This window comes from Phoxinus phoxinus (genome assembly GCF_949152265.1).
Source record: "Phoxinus phoxinus genome assembly, chromosome: 18".
Taxonomy (NCBI): domain Eukaryota; kingdom Metazoa; phylum Chordata; class Actinopteri; order Cypriniformes; family Leuciscidae; genus Phoxinus; species Phoxinus phoxinus.
This window is the reverse complement of record NC_136893.1, coordinates 27,985,563-28,001,374: the sequence shown is the minus strand read 5'-3', so window position 1 is coordinate 28,001,374 and position 15,812 is coordinate 27,985,563. Positions and strand designations below refer to the sequence as shown.

General features: G+C 40.2%; 1 protein-coding gene across 1 annotated transcript in view; it reads left to right on the top strand.

Annotated features, from left to right (window-relative positions):
• The first annotated feature begins 10,892 nt into the window (after nt 1-10,892).
• Nucleotides 10,893-15,812, top strand: part of opn7b (opsin 7, group member b) — a 121,158-nt gene continuing 116,238 nt past the window's right edge. The window contains exon 1 of the mRNA XM_079588245.1: nt 10,893-11,111. The gene's annotated coding sequence lies outside the window, so the exon portion shown is untranslated. The remainder of the gene's footprint in view (nt 11,112-15,812) is intronic.

The window sequence follows — 15,812 nt, the reverse complement described above, 5'->3', positions numbered from 1 at the left end:
GCCATCAACACCTGGCATACGGCATGGCGAGGCACAAGTGAAACGACTGTGTAGGCGGTTCAATCTTTGTGAAGAGCAAGCAGTTAATGGTATGAGAGATTTCCTTGAGCACCCAGACAGTGAGCCTGAAAGCCTAAAACCACTCATGCGATGCATGCAGACCTTCCCTTGCAGCACTGCCGAGTGTGAAAGGGGCTTTAGTGTCATGAACAATGTATGCACAGACAAAATATCTACACTGTTGTTGGCAAATGTTAGTAATTTGATGATGATCAGCATCAATGGGCCCCCTGTAAGACTTTTTGAGCCAAGGAAGTATGTTACATCGTGGTTAAGAAGCCATCGCTCTGCCACACAAGCAAGGAGGCAATGCACTCCTCAGATGCCCGAGTACAAATGTATTTGGAAAGCTTTGTAAACTACCAGTTTATAATATTCTGCAATGAAAGAGTGTTGGTGATAGAACAGAACAAATCTTTGTTCACTCTTAAATGTTCATTGAAAATTGACAGTTGATAAAACCTGTGCTCCAGGTACCATATTCATATAACATTTAAGGCTAAATGTAGCTCTTTAAAGGTATAGTTCACCCAAAAAATTTAATTGTGTTATAATTTCCCTACCCTCAAGTTGTTCCAAAACTGTATGAGTTTCTTCTATTTAACACAAAAGAGGATATTTAGGTAATCAGACAGTTGGCAGCACCCATTGACTTTCATAGTCTATATTTTTTTCTACTGTGGAAGTCAATGTGTGCTGCAAACTGTCTGATTACCTAAATTTTTCTAAATATCTTCTTTTGTGTTAAACAGAAGAAAGAAACTCATAGTTTTGGAACAACTTGAGGGTGAGGAAATTATAACACAATTTTCATTTTTGGGTGAACTATACCTTTAAGAATGATGATCCTGTATGAATATGGTACCTGGAGCACAGGTTTTATCAGCTGACTTGTCTTTTGTTGTTTATAATAAAATGAAATGGTGATAAGCAGTTTTCAATAATGTTCTCAATTACATGTAGATGCATACTTTATGCATTAGTGAGTGTGGTGGTGCCATGGGTGTCGGTGTCGCTCTGGGATGGGTGCGTATGAGGCTGGGAGGGAAAAAAAATCACAGTATACTCACTACAAAAAACTAGACTACACCACTGGAGAACATGACTCATCCACGAGCACTGTCTGATTGAAGAGTGTGATTGTAAAGATGAGACTCGATCTGCTTCCAAACAAACTCTGATGCAGTTCGTATGTAATATGAACGCATGATGGACCAAAGACATGTAAACAAACCAAAAACAGGACATGATGTCACAAGATACGACCCTAAAAGGGCAGAATGCTCCAGCATACCTGTTTTTCTCATCATAGTCGTGATGGTACCCATCACTGTTTAGTACAGAACCGCGTCTCCTCGCAGCAGATCTTCAAGTGTGTGTATGACAGAGGGATTCCTGACGCTGTTTTGAGTCCTTTACACATTATATAAGCTCTTCACGAGTTCTCAGCTGGTCCAAATATCCTCATATGTAGCTGCGCACATACAACAAGCACATTTAGCCCAGAACACAGCATTGTTTTGGATGTTCGGTCATGAAATATGCTAAAAAAAGACGACGATCAGGTTGTCAATACATGGTATCCCTATGCCTTTATATTCCGTATCTTTAGGTTCGGTGTTAAAATGCCAATGTGAATGCTAAGCAGACCATGACTTTTTTTTTTTTTTACGGATCAAGCAAACCAAACTACAAGTGTGTACAAACCCATAATTTTAAGGGCAATGTTTTCATTAGCTATGCTAATGTGTGTGCTTTATTTCAGCATCAGAGCACGGTCCTTTCTTTTTATCTTCTCAACAGCTTTTTCACTTATCAATAAACAAGAGCAAGATCAATAGTTTTTCCTCCAAACTCATATTATTTTTCATCACCAGTTTTGCGTCAACTTGCCCTGGCAAAGATTCAGGTAATTTCAGCGCAGACTGAAGAAGGCATTAGATGCAGACAATGTTATTTTTGCTGTGTATATAAATGTACACATACAAATGTATACTTTAAATCACCTTGTAAAAAGTGGTACAAGGCACTACATTCTTGCACTGCTACTGACTAAATGAGGACATGATTTTGTATCAGAGCCTTGGAGAATCTGAATGGAATGAAGATAATTCTGTTTGATCCTATAAAACAGTGAGGAATTTGATGAATTTGTTTATTTTTATTTCATTCGATGAGGTATTTATTCTTAAGTATTCTGAGGGCATTACAGACGGTGTTGGCTAATGCTTTTCTCTCAATCTTTAAAGTCGAAGCAGCTGTTATAGTCAAAGGCAAATACACATGACAGCCATGAGAGGGAATTATAAGAGCCTGAATAACCCTTGAAAAATTGAAGGACAGGAAAGTAAATGACCCTCTCCTGTATTGAGACCGAGCTGATTGAAAGATGCCAGCTTCGAGAGGCTCCAGAGATGCATGCGGAAGCACCAGTGGATGGCACAAAAGCTCTTGTTAAAATAAGCTTCCTGACAGGAAAATAAAAACAAGCCCCCCTAAGCCGGTTGTGCATTTATATAAGGATTTGAGATTTAGAAGGCTGTATTGCATCACAAAAACGCCTCCATCTTCTATCCATCACTGGCTGGCTTGTTGGATGGAGTGTCATTTAAGAATATGGAAATTGACCTTAAATCCCTTCAGGTGCTGTAGCATAAACTAAAGAGAGCTGCAAGATCACTCGAAATATTGATAAACTGGTAGAGATTTAAGGGAAGCAATGGTCTAAAATTGGTCAAAAGTCTTATAAGCAACTACAGAAGATGTTTGGTAGAGATGTTGCTAAAGGAGGATCTACAAGTTCAAGATTTCACTTACTTTCTCCACCCAGCACTGTGAATCATTACTCAGTGTATTCAATAAAAATGTGGGGGTCAGTTTATTTTATTTTATGAGAAAGACATTAAAGCGGGAACGGGAAATTGCTGGGAAAAGAGGGATTGTAAATCAACACAAGCAATATTCCAGCCTGTGTTTCTCTCATGATTGCCATGACTTCAAACATCTGGAGCTTTTCCACTAACAAACTCATAACCCTAAGTATTAAAATTTCGGCATGAAACTCTGCTCGCACCTTTTAAGAAACAGATGGTTCAAATCTGGACTTGTGAACCTGTAAAAAATCCCATAATTACATTCATAGACTTGCATTCTCTTCATTAAAGTCTTATGGATTGATCCTGAAATCTGAGGTCTTACAGTTAATATTCTTCATTCCATCCACACTCCCAGCCTCAGGACCAGCCTTAGTTTCTTTGAAGCCAATGAAGCTTGTCAGAAAGCTACCCAGAATAATCAATAAAGCTGCTATGTGTAATTTATGCACTATTAATAACACCAGAATTGCAGAATATAACATTCAGAAAGCAGTAGATACAGAAGATACTACAAATTTTGGAGATGAAACCTGACATTGTTTTAACCAAGACAATAACTGAACAAGAACTGAAGAAACTAAGAACAATAAATGCACAAGATAATGATGAACTAAAACTAGACACAGGTGAGTAAAATAAGAGGTAAACAAGTCTACTGCCGCCATTTTCTTTTGGATGGTTAGAAGACGCTATCCTTTAGGATTAGGTTTTGTAGTCATCATAATAACCCACTTGTAAATGACTCAAATGCTACATTCTTTTAAAGAAATTACCAGCCATTTGGAACAATATTCTAAAGTTAAGATCACAGTAACCCACTAGCAACGGTTTAAATGTGTCCATATGTCAGAAGAAATCACTATCCAAAACATTACAAAACTTCAAATGCTTACAATGACTTCCGTCATTACTTGGGAGTTATCATGCTTTTCACTTATATACTGAATACTGTTCCAAATAACTAGTATTTCTTTCTGAGGGTTTGGGTAAAACGTCCAACACCACCAAAGGCAACACCAGTGATATTCACATTAATTTTGTCCCAGTTACAAATTTGATATGTACTTACTATGGTAATCACTACATTGTGCATAATTACAAGCAACTAACCCTAAACCAAACCCTAATTATATTGTAAGTACATTAAGTCATTTACTCAGTACTCAAATGTATAATTACACTGTAACCAGGACACCTTCAAATAAAATGTAACTTGTATTTGTATTAATTATAAAACTGTATATTAATATTTCTACTGGATATATTAAAATAGTAAAATAGTATAGTTAGTTAATAGTGAACTATTGCATTCAACAGTGCCATTGCTTACTATAGTAATCTTATAAATGTTTCTTGTTAGTCAATAGTACTTACTATAATGTTAATATTGCATTACTCATTAGCTCATGTGCAGTTATTCATTAATGATGGAACATCCTTCTAAAATGTCTCCCATAGAGTGCTATGATAAAATATTGTCTTTGAAAATTCAACTTATCGGGGCGAACTTCAGCAGGGAGCCTAGAGCTCTATGACATAAGACATCAACTGCATACTTCCTCGTGGAGATATAGTCTACTGGCAATACTTTGATTCTGTTGTTGCCCGTGTCTTTTTGAACATTTCACATTCATTAATCATGTGCTCTGTGCAAAATGTGAATGTGCGCTGTGGATGTGAATGGGGGAGGCAGAAATCAGCAGTATGTACTGTATGCATGGAGTGGCATACTTTTATCTTATTCAGTAATTGCATTCTGTCACTCTCTTTTTCTCTCCATTCCTGGTCTCTGTAGATCAAGTCTGCTTGATGTAACCATTAATTGTTGTGGGGAATTGGGACATACACAGTTTTCCTATCAGCTCAGGAAGGCAACATTTATGTAATCAGTGTTGTTTTTTTCTTCAGTCCTGCTATCCAGTTTGTCTCACTTCAACACTCTAGCTTTTATTCTAACCTCTTATTACAGTGAAAATCATCTTATGATACAGGGTGCCAGCTTGTGTGTGACACGTGACAACAGATTACTGTGTTATCAGTTAAGAGTGTCGGCCCTGGTCTTGACTGCTTTGTTTCAACAGTGCAAACAAAAACATATGACATTTCTGAATGTCACACTCAGTCTTGCCTCATCCTCAGGGGTTCGTTCTTCGTACCTCGCTTAATACATCTGAGATGATTTGACAGATGCCATCTCTTCTAATCGTGATAACTGATCTCTGGCTGATTCGGTTCTTCAAAAGCATTTGCGGATTTGATTAAAATATCTGTAGTTTACTGAGATTACTGCACTTTCATGTGTTCATTGGAAAAGGCAGGTATGTTGAAACTCAAAAACATGTTCAGCAATCCAGCGATTGGCTGATATGTTGATAAAAACGTTCATTATAATGGTTAAATTAAATGTATGTTTGTTAAATCCCATTATTGCACGATGTCTAGTATTTGTACAGGCTTTACATTTTATTTAATTTTACCTGTGAATCAGATTTGTTACATGACAGCATTATTTAGTTTCTTAAGGGACATTTTTCTAGTCAAGTCAAGTCACCTTTATTAATATAGCGCTTTTTACAATACATATTTGTTTCAAAGCAGCTTTACAGTGATAACAGGAAAACAATGCAAACAATTGTTTCTGGAAGAAAATAGTGTCATAGTCCAGCTTAGGTAAGTTCAATTATGGTTCATTATCGTTGTAAAGTTATTTAGTTAATTTATATATATATATATATATATATATATATATATATATATATATATATATATATATATAGCTGTTTGCTTTGACATTAGAACAGTTTTATCCAAAGTTATCTGTTTTCCGTGCGCGTATGGAGGGCCTTCACTTCAGAGTTGACGGCACTCCTGAAAACACCTGGGCTGAGTCAGAGAATGTCTAGTAAGGGGAGAACTGCCACTCTCAGTAAACTTTCGGCTTCTGAACTGGTTGCAGTTCCACTCTGGCTCCACATGAGGGCGCTCACAGGACGAGTGCAGAATGAATGGAGGTCTATGGAGCTATACCCCTCATAATCCACTTTTCTCAGGATATCATTTTTTTGTATAGTAATTTGAATGTTGTTTTCGAAAAGGAAAGAAAAAGAAATTACACATTGCTGGGTTTTAGATTTTTTAGAGTCACTTATTTGCTTTAAAAAGTCTTTTAAAATGTCAATGATGTCATACACATGGTACGAGCAGAGATACTGCTTTACGGCAATCCTTCAGTCACAGACAACACAGCTGACACAGGTAAACACACAACACAGCGGACACAGGTAAACACACAACACAGTGGACACAGGTAAACACACAACACAGCTGACACAGGTAAACACACAACACAGCGGACACAGGTGAACACACAACACAGCCGACACAGGTAAACACACAACACAGCCGACACAGGTAAACGCACAACACAGCGGACACAGGTAAACACACAACACAGCGGACACAGGTAAACACACAACACAGCTGACACAGGTAAACACATAACACAGCGTACACAGGTAAACACACAACACAGCGGACACAGGTAAACACATAACACAGCGTACACAGGTAAACACACAACACAGCGGACACAGGTAAACGCACAACACAGCAGACACAGGTAAACGCACAACACAGCTGACACAGGTAAACACACAACACAGCGGACACAGGTAAACACATAACACAGCGTACACAGGTAAACACACAACACAGTGTACACAGGTAAACAGACAACACAGCTGACACAGGTAAACACACAACACAGCTGAAAGAGGTAAACACACAACACAGCGGTCACAGGTAAACACACAACACAGCGGACACAGGTGAACACACAACACAGCGGACCCAGGTAAACACACAACACAGCGGACACAGGTAAACACACAACACAGCTGACACAGGTAAACACACAACACAGCTGACACAGGTAAACACACAACACAGTGGACACAGGTAAACACACAACACAGCTGACACAGGTAAACACACAACACAGCGGACACAGGTAAACACACAACACAGCTGACACAGGTAAACACACAACACAGTGGACACAGGAAAACACACAACACAGCGGACACAGGTAAACGCACAACACTGCGGACACAGGTAAACACAACACACAGCGGACACAGGTAAACACACAACACAGCGGGCTCAGGTAAACACACAACACAGCTGACACAGGTAAACACACAACACAGCGGACACAGGTAAACACACAACACAGTGGACACAGGTAAACACACAACACAGCGGACACAGGTAAACACACAACACAGCTGACACAGGTAAACACACAACACAGCTGACACAGGTAAACACACAACACAGCTGACACAGGTAAACACACAACACTGCTGACACAGGTAAACACACAACACAGCTGACACAGGTAAACACACAACACAGCGGTCACAGGTAAACACACAACACAGCGGGCACAGGTAAACACACAACACAGCGGACACAGGTAAACACACAACACAGCGGACACAGGTAAACACACAACACAGCTGACACAGGTAAACACACAACACAGTGGACACAGGTAAACAGACAACACAGCTGACACAGGTAAACACACAACACAGCGGACACAGGTAAACACACAACACAGCTGACACAGGTAAACACACAACACAGTGGACACAGGAAAACACACAACACAGCGGACACAGGTAAATACACAACACAGCGGACACATGTAAACACACAACACAGTGGACACAGGTAAACACACAACACAGCGGACACAGGTAAACACACAACACAGCTGACACAGGTAAACACACAACACAGCTGACACAGGTAAACACACAACACTGCTGACACAGGTAAACACACAACACAGCTGACACAGGTAAACACACAACACAGCGGTCACAGGTAAACACACAACACAGCGGACACAGGCAAACACACAACACAGCGGACACAGGTAAACACACAACACAGCGGACACAGGTAAACACACAACACAGCGGACACAGGTAAACACACAACACAGCGGACACAGGTAAACACACAACACAGCGGTCACAGGTAAACACACAACACAGCTGACACAGGTAAACACACAACACAGCTGACACAGGTAAACACATAACACAGCTGACACAGGTAAACACACAACACAGCTGACACAGGTAAACACACAACACAGTGGACACAGGAAAACACACAACACAGCGGACACAGGTAAATACACAACACAGCGGACACATGTAAACACACAACACAGTGGACACAGGTAAACACACAACACAGCGGACACAGGTAAACACACAACACAGCTGACACAGGTAAACACACAACACAGCTGACACAGGTAAACACACAACACTGCTGACACAGGTAAACACACAACACAGCTGACACAGGTAAACACACAACACAGCGGTCACAGGTAAACACACAACACAGCGGACACAGGTAAACACACAACACAGCGGACACAGGTAAACACACAACACAGCGGACACAGGTAAACACACAACACAGCGGACACAGGTAAACACACAACACAGCGGTCACAGGTAAACACACAACACAGCGGACACAGGTAAACACACAACACAGCGGACACAGGTAAACACACAACACAGCGGACACAGGTAAACACACAACAATTCAGACACAGGTAAACACACGTGCTAGAAGAGTTTTTGCTAGAAGACATTCTGGTCCCGCTTCGGATGATGCGATGCCATCAAGCGGTATCTCTGGTCGTAATCAGTCCTTCACTGGCCAATCAGCGTTCAATAGCAGAATGCTAGCGTGTTATGGGCAACAACAACTCAACCTGTAAGAAATCGAAAGGACATAAGTACTCGTTCATTCAACTTTCGACCTATAACCCATGTTGAACTTGCAAAACCTACAATCAAATCTGAGATTTCTCAACGGCAATCGGGCAATCTAGACGACACATTTAGCCGTCTAGCTCCATAGACTCCCATTCATTTTGCACTCGGGCGATCGCCCCCAGTAGAACTCTGGTGGAACTACAACCACAATTCGGTACAATAGGACTTAATAGAGATTGGCCAGGCTCTCCGTAGATGGGCTCTGGCTGAGCTAAGAGGTTCCATGACGGAGGCTGCATCTGAGGTCTTCGGCCTTTGTAGAAGGAAACAGCCGGATTGGTTCCTTGCAAGCTCTGCTATTCTGCTCCCGGCCCTAGCTGACAACCGTTCTGCCCGTCTCAGTGCTCTCCAAGACAAAAACGACTCCACTATCGCTCAATATTGTAAGGTCAGGAATGACGTCAAGCGTCTTACACGCCAGGCCTACGAGCAGTACTGGCAGGACCTCAGTGAGAAGCTAGAACGGTGTGCAAGTACTGGGGACATACGCTGCATTTACAGCGGCATCAATGAGGCACTGGGTCCTACAGCGAAAAAAAACAGCATCTTTGCAAGCCACTGATGGCGCCGTCGTCAACGACCTCCCAGGCCAGCTTGGTAGATGGCTGGAGCATTACATCATGCTGTATGGCACTCATGTGGACGCCAACTTGAACGCTGTTTCTGCTGCTTTATCACAACTACCTGTCCTCAACGAGCTGGATGCGGAGATCTCAACACCGGAAATCGAGCGCGCGATTGCAGCTCTGAAGAATAACAAGTCACCGGGCAGCGATGGAATTCCAGTGGAGCTGCTGAAGTGCGGCGGGGCAGTGCTGGTCAGGCTTGTTTCGATGCTGTTGGCAGAACAAATGCATCCCTAGCGAACTCAAGAATGCCAACATCGTTACTCTTTATACAAATAAGGGTGACAGGCAGGACTGCAACAACTACCGAAGCATCTCACTCCTTAGCCTTCCGGGAAAATGCCTTGCCCGTGTAATCCTCCCAATCCTCCCACCATCATCTCCGCCTAGGGGTTCCCTTTGGTCAACCCTTACTCAGTCACATCTCTCTGCCTCCACATCCTCCTCTGGAACCCCTAGCGTATGCCGATCAAAGCAATGTCATTGCTAAAGAAATCAACGCACAAATCGCCTCTGAACAGTTGTGCTACACAGTGTGGACATTAAACAAATAACTGGATTTGGACTGACAATGTGAACGTGGCCATAGTTGCACTTTATTTATTCATGGTAACAGCTGGAGGAAAATATTAATCTATCCTCAAACTGTTTCCCAGTGGCCTTGAAGAGTCTGTGGTTCTTTCTGATTCCGTGCACTTCTCTCTCACACTTTTGCTTCCACTCTCTACAAGCTAAATAAAAATGTAATAAAAAAATACAAACTTTTCCCAGTGAACTGACTGTCTTTATACTTTCTACATTTAATGCATTACTTGCAGTTTCTTTGTATTTAATTGTGAAATTTGTTAGCAATTTCACTCTTTTTACACCAAATTTGTAAACAGAAATGTATGAAAACAGAGAAAACACAGAGACTTCTGAAAGGATGTGAGTTCATTTGGAGTTTGGAGCCAAAATTATTACAAACCAGCCAGAAATAATCAAGTGCCGCCCAGAGGCTGATAGAAACTAAGCGAGGGCTTAGATAATGGAAAGATGCAGACTTTAATTTTCTAAGCTACATCATCTCAGTGTGGATGCTCTCTCCACTCACACACTCTTGACTTGACAGAAATGGCAAAGCCCACTAAAGCTGCACGGCATATTGTGATTAATTTAGAAATGAGCAAACACTGACCCACCAACTAGTCAAATACTTTTCGGTGCGACTAGTCAAGTATTAAAAATGATTAGCCATGCAAGCCTTACTGACACACCGAGAGAATGCGAATGCGAGGCATTAGACGGGTTCACATGTGACAATCACAGAGTCACACAAAGAGCAGGATTAGTTACAAGAAGAGGAGGAGGAGAAAGGAATGGATAGAAACAGAAGAGGGTGGGGGTGAGCTGAGGAGAGTGAGGGAGACAGTAAAAGGGAGAGACTGAATCTTTCATAGTAGCGTCTCAGATCGCCACCGCTGTGATTTGTGTCTCTCAGTATGTGTTCGGCTGCTGCAGTGTAAGCGTCAGCTCCCGCACGATGACTTCTCAACCTCCTCCTGTCACCACATTCTCTCCTATTTTCCTTCCATTCAAAGCTAAATCGCTCATTCAAGGCTGATGGCTCACAGACTTCAGATTTTCCCATAAACTTGCATCGGACATAAGGACCACCACTGAAGTCTCTCTGTAAGGTAGGACTAGCAGTTTATATTGTTAGAACTGTTCCATGTGCTGAGGTACATCAGTTAAATGTGAGTTTTTGTGTGTTTTTATTTTTCTTTATATGATATTTATATATATTATTATTATTTTTCGTGGAATGGTTCATTTTTTTTAAAAAGTGGCCTTTAAAACCTTTATCAATATGACAGACTTTCCTGATCCAATAAACCAGCACTAGTTTATTTGTGATATTTTAGTAGATATTTTTGGAGAGCACTATTATCGTGGAATGTGTTCTGTGTTCCTTCATTTATTTCATATGTTAAGAAACAGATCAGCTGATTTATGTAACAAACATGTGGCTGTGTTGGTTTCCCAACCCTGTTCCTGGAGGCACATCAACAGTTGGATGTCTCCCTTATCTGACCCATCCATCTCAGGTTTCCGAGTCTCTAATGAGCAGATGAGTTGAATCAGGTGTGTTTGATTAGGAATAGGTTGGGAACCCATGAGTTACACTGTGTGCTGTCACATGTTTTTGATGGTCCACCCATTCTAGTGACGAGAGTATGTAAAGTCTGGCTATAAATACCCTCACGGGCCCCTTTACATGTCCTGTGTGCGCATGCAGTGCCTTTACATGGCTGCTAGTGGTAAATTCTGCATTTTGAGACAAGTGGCTTGGATGCGTTTGTGAAATAGTTAAGTAAAGGACTGCAACAAAATATTGAAACTAAGCTGAAAGTGGACAGACATTCATGAAGACACAAGTAACCCTTTTGCCCAGGCTCTCGGAAGATTCACTGCTCTAAAGCGTTTCGTCTCGATTACATTGATTTCAGATTTATGTCATACACTTTATTCAATTTTGAGCTTGGCATTACCATCATAAACCATTACATAACAATATGTGGTCTGTCTATGGGGTTCAATATTTGTTACCATCATAAAAGTCAGTTTTAAATGGCTTATAACATTTAAATTGGTATTTAATTATTTTAGCCATCTCGTTGTTTACCCCCTAAAATGTTGTTTGACTTCCTTCATGATAAATCAATCCATACAGCTCATGTCTTCTGAAGTCACACAAATAAAACGGCAGGCGCACATCATAATTCATGCCCTTTGCCACAGCTCTTAAATCTCATTCATGGTTGCATATATTTATCATTATCCTAATTTTCCTGTATTCAAATATCTAGTTTTGTGAGATTTGACATCATTAATATTCCAGAATATCCCTGATGTCAAATCTCACAAAACGTCTGTAGATATTTGAATACAGGAAAATCAGGATATTTAAATATATGCAACCATGAATTTGTAATGATTTGTAATGAATAAATTACATTTTGTTCAGTTCTTTGTACAGAGCTATTGTACAAAAGCTGTACAGTATAAATATTGTATGTGTATTATCACTAATTGTTGTTGTTGTTGTTCAGTGAAGCGCTTGAAAGCGTAATTCACCTTCCACTCTCTTGCTAAAGAACAGTAGGAACGGTTTGGACATGTATTTAAAGTCGAGTAAGGGCAGGAACTGATGTGAACCAGAGGGGAACTGCACGGGGAACGACTCACAAAAGCTGGACTCAAAATTGCATTTCCAACGTGAGCACCATGATAACAGTGTGATGCATGTTCACTTTTTGAATGTTGTCGTTTATCCAGTCAGAGGAGAAAGGATCGATTTATGTTAAATTGCCGTGTTCAATAGCCAGTTCTGTCTCCCTGCAGAGCTCTCTTCAAGCCATTACAGAAAGTCCTTGAATCGTGTCAAACTTCAGCTTATTGATTCCCTTTCGACTGTGTAGTGTCTCTCCACAGAAACTGTCATCATTCTGTGTACCTCCTGAGCATCTATATTTACTTCTAGATTAGCCAAATCATTAGTGGTGTTGGTTATACTTTATTATAGGGGTTTCTTTGTTACTGTGTAATTACACAAATAAGTCCTGAGCACACGATAATATCACGGCACAGAGAAACAATATAATTGACGTTTTTTGATGAACTATAATAACATTGACAGCCAACCAGACTCAATTCTGCTTTAAAGAGCTCCAGCATTGAAAGTGACGGACGGCAAACTTGCAGCGCGGTTGAACGATTGTGTCTGCTGGTGTGGACACTAATATAATTATCATTATGGATCTCTTTATTATCGTTCTTGGTGTGAACGGGCTTTAATATTAATTTACATGTACTTACTCTCGGGTTAGGGTTTGGTTTCAGGTTAGTTGTAATTGTGCATAATTATTACTGTGGGAAGTACACTTAAAGGGTTAGTTCACCCAAAAATGAAAATAATGTCATTAATGACTCACCCTCATGTCGTTCTAAGCCCGTAAGACCTCCGTTCATCTTCGGAACACAGTTTAAGATATTTTAGATTTAGTCCGAGAGCATTGTGTCCCTCTATTGAAACTGTATATACAGTATACTGGCCATGTCCATAAAGGTAATAAAAAGATCATCAAAGTAGTCCATGTGACATCAGTGGGTTAGTTAGAAGTTTTTGAAGCATCGAAAATACTTTTTGGTCCAAAAATAAAACAAAATAAGACTTTATTCCGCATTGTATTCTCTCCCGGGTCTGTTGTGAATCTGAAGCTCGGGCGCACCAGAAATACACGTCATCAGCGTCTTACGCCATCAGCGTAACTGTGAAGGATTGACAACAGACCCGGGAGAGAATACAATGCTGAATAAAGTCTTATTTTGTGTTATTTTTGGACCAATGCTTCGATGCTTCAAAAACTTCTAACTAACCCACTGATGTCACATGGACTACTTTGATGATCTTTTTATTACCTTTATGGACATGGCCAGTATACTGTATATACAGTTTCAATGGAGGGACAGAATGCTCTCGGACTAAATCTAAAATATCTTAAACTGTGTTCCGAAGATGAACGGAGGTCTTACGGGCTTAGAACGACATGAGGGTGAGTCATTAATGACATTATTTTCATTTTTGGGTGAACTAACCCTTTAACATGTGTAACAAGGGCACTGTAAAATAACGTGTTGGCAGTGTGTTAGCATCACAATTGTCATTGCATTGTGTACAATCCTATAACCGTCACTGTTTGTCTCACAAACGAGAACAATACCTCAAATCATGTGGTTTGTCAATTTTCATCTGGAAAGTAAAAAAAAAACAGACTTATTAAAGTATACTTGAGCTAGGAACCAGACTATTGCTCATTTTGCAGCATATATTATTTATATTGTGCACTAATAAATGCAAAGTATACACCCAGATAACCTATCCAGACATTTTTCTGTGTGACAAACGACCTGTTTATTTATCATTTATGGTTATTTTCAACAGTCAAATTTCCAATAAAAAGTAATCATAATCTTGTGTATTTCCAAGATAATAATCTGGACGCACCGGCCAATGAAATGTAATGAGGTCATGTGTCACAACAAATGTAGTACATATAATTGCATTGACATTGATGGCTGCATAAATGACTCACTTACATTACTACTAGTACACTCAATGTAGTGGATTTTATTTAAAAAAAAAATTTAAATGTTAAAGGTCTCACGCCCTCATTCTGTTCCTTTTATGATGTATAGTAGCAGTGCCAAGTTTCATTCAGATATGTTATTATTTACTGGTAGCTCAATGAGCTCAAATGTTGCATAATAGTACATTTATCAAGAAAAATAATTTAAAAAATGCCATTTTAATTACATTTGGTTGACCGCCACGACTTTCCAAATCCCAACACGTCCACGTTTACAACCGTCAGGGAAGTGGTAGCTGCCGCAACATCTGCAGACATTAATAGCTGACATTTTGGTCACTATTTGACATGGTTTGTGTTCAACTGATTGTGCTAAAGTGTGTGTATTAACTGCTGAAGTAACGGTTTAGTCTACTTTTTGAGGATTTTTGCAATTTTCTGATTTGTGATGTCAAAGTTAATATTACATGATGGTATCGGAAAATGTTGCATATTGTAAAACTTTGTCCGCGTTGAGCTACCAGTAATAATCATTAGAATACATCCAAATTTTGATTTCGAGCTCCCACAGCGGTCCGACACTTTTTCACAGCGCTCCATTGACTTTAACACGGGCGTCTCATATTTTTGGTCTCGGCAGGCTATTATCGTCGTAGTTTTATCAAAAATATGGTTAAACGTTGTGCCTGGGGCATTTGTAACACAGATACGCGTTTCCCAGAGAGGTTGGAGGAGGGTGTCCGTTTTTTTCCCTTCCCAAAACCGAAGTCAATTCCTGACAAGTGTCGTCTTTGGATTAAACTGTGTGGACGTCCTCAGTCAGCGAAACCCCTCAAGATCAACAAAACACTTTTGCTCTAAGATACATTTAGCTTTTAACCGTACTGTGAAGTTATACTAGTTAGACAGTTTTATGTTATGATTTCGGTTCTCTACCCTAATAGTTGATACGCTAGCACACGCTGCTAATAAACACAACTTTATACTCGCGTAGTCCGTTTGCTTTGTAATAACGATTATAGAAGTGAATAGAGACCTACCCAGCTTTGCATGAACAGTGTTTCTCCTGATATTGTGAGTCACAGCCTCCGTCTCCATTAGGATATGCTGTGGTTCATTTTTTGACTGTGACCGTAATGCTTTTGCCTCTATTTGGATGCCTTGTTGTTGCTTGTGTTTCACCATATGTCTTGAATAAAGCCTTCAAACGCACACTGCAGCCGCTTCTGCCTACTTCTATCAGACACT